This window comes from Alligator sinensis, unplaced genomic scaffold (assembly GCF_000455745.1).
Source record: "Alligator sinensis unplaced genomic scaffold, ASM45574v1 scaffold747_1, whole genome shotgun sequence".
Classification (NCBI taxonomy): domain Eukaryota; kingdom Metazoa; phylum Chordata; order Crocodylia; family Alligatoridae; genus Alligator; species Alligator sinensis.
Window position 1 is genome coordinate 1,489,095 of NW_005842254.1, and position 2,600 is coordinate 1,491,694.

Below are 2,600 nucleotides of genomic sequence, written 5' to 3' on the forward strand. Positions count from 1 at the left end.
AGGCTACCTGCCGGCTAGCCCATGCTGAACCATCTGCCTGTCTCAGCCCCTCTGCAGCACGTGGAGCCCCACTGGAGCAGCCCTGGGTTGGCAGGCTGACCCCCTGGATCCCCTGCCAGCCCAAGCTGCTCTGACATGGCTCCAGGTGCTGTGCACAAATAAACTCTTGAGCAATAAGCTCCAGAGTTTATTTGTACACATTAATTACATGTGTAGAAGCACCCAGTTTGTACTTTATATAAATAGGTAAAAAAGTGGTGCTCAAAAGTATGTTTATGGAGCACCTCTGCTAAAAGTTGCAGCAGTTTCGAAAGAGGCTTGATTCATAGTTTCATAGTTTCATAGTTACAGGGTTGGAAGGGACCTAATAGATCTTCTAGCCCGACCCCCCGCCAGGGTGGGAGAACAACCCAAAAAAAAAAAACAAAAAACCAAAACCACTCACCCTAAGAACAAAAACGGGACTCAAATGATAGTTTGAGTTATCTTGCCTTACCCATGGGCTATTACTGCATAGGACTCCCGACAACATTATATGCTTCTTTTTGTTCTGAGTGTCTTCCCCTATACTAACTGAGACAAATTAAGTATAATTTCCCTGGCTTGTCATACATGCCAGGAAATATATCCTCAGGTAACAACCCTTGAGCCTTATGTGCTCAAGGAGCAGACATGCTCTTCCCTTCATAGTTACTCCTCTTTGGCCCCCTCTACACATGCAGAAAAAGACATAATTGGATCTAATGCATGATCCACACAATCATGCCTTGTGCCATGCCGCACATGCATGGCAGGAGGCACAATTACGGGATTATGCATTAGATCCAATCATGCCTTATTGCCAGTGCAAGGGAAGACTGATCCTAGGTAACCCTGTGCATTGTCAAGAAGCAGGATCCCAGGGCTGGAAGCCCTCTTTGTAGGGACCATGTGCATCTGGGACTGAGAATCTGCACACCTGATGGGGCTTTTGGTCCTGGCTGCATCCCATGCACAGCCAGGACTGAAAGCTCCATCAGCTGTGGGACTCTCAGTTCCTGCAGACATGGGGCACTGCTGTAGTGTCCCAGCTACAGGAGTGCCCCGTGGCTGGGAAATCACAATGACTCAGGTTTATAGCAGCTGTGATCTCCCAGCTCTATGGGTGTTTTGTGCACCCCAGTGGCTGGGAGTTCACAGCAACTTAAATTAAAGCTAGATAGAAACCATCGTTGATGTTATTACACATTTTTGAGCAATAACTTCATAGCTGGTTAGAACTTTTTAAGGCGCAAGAGTTAATTTGCATGTGTAGGCAGTCTAAATTTATTGCAAAATTAACAAAGCAATTGCACAATAGGTATAATGTTTAGAGAGGGTCTTTATGACCTGTGGGTGCAGAGCTCTGATTTAAATGCAGGTGTCATCTTGTAGCTTGCTAGTCACTGGAGTTGAAATGGATTCTTAGTACGTGATGCGTATAGAACCTGTGACCTTTAGGACATTAGTAATTATCCAGCAGTTCATGGCCATTACTCCTGGTTGTCCCCTTGGTTGCCCTGGTAAACAGTTGCTCACCGAGCACTTGATGTACTCCCTTAGTGTAGCGGTAAGCTGCTACCAGGTCCCCTCTCAGCTTTCTTTTCCTCAGGCTGAAGTGTCCCAGATCCCTCAGCCTTTCCTCATATGGCTTGCCATTTAAGACTGATCATACCGGTGTCTCTTCTTTGGACTCTCTCAAGCTTGTCCATGACCTTGTTAAAATGTGGTGCCCAAAACTGGATGCGGTACTCCAGCTGTGGTCTCTCCAGCACTGAGTAGAGTGGAAGAATCACCTCCTTGGTTTTGTTGAAGATGCATTGATTGATACATGTCAGAGTATTATTTGCCCTACTGGTTACAGCATTGCACTGCTAGCTCATATTCATATTGTGGTCTATTATTACCCCCAGGTCCCTTTCTTTCATAGTGCTGGTCAGGTTGGGGTTGCCAAGCCTGTAGGTGTGTAGTGGATTGTTTGCCCCCAGGGGCAGCACTTTACATTTCTCGATGTTGAATTTCATCTGGTTCTGGTCTGCCCAACTTGCAAGCCTCTACATATTCTTGTAGAGGTTCATTGTTGTCCCCTTAATAAGTGTGTCTATCAAATCTTCAGACTCGGATTCAACTGAATCGAATGGGGGACAGCGATCCGAATCAACAAATCAAATCACTGTCCCTGATTCAAGGGCAGCACTTTACATTTCTCGATGTTGAATTTCATCTGGTTCTGGTCTGCCCAACTTGCAAGCCTCTACATATTCTTGTAGAGGTTCATTGTTGTCCCCTTAATAAGTGTGTCTATCAAATCTTCAGACTCGGATTCAACTGAATCGAATGGGGGACAGCGATCCGAATCAACAAATCAAATCACTGTCCCTGATTCAAGCTGAATCCAAATCCAAGTTGAATAGGGCCCATTTTGCATGGCTTCCTCTTAAACACCCCCAGGGATGGTGACTTCTCCACCTCTGCTGGAAGCATGTTCCAGATTCTAGATAACCTCATGAAAAATAAGTTTTTCCTCATGTCCAACTCAAATTTTCCCTCAACTAGCATGAGTCCATTGTCCTCCCAAGAGA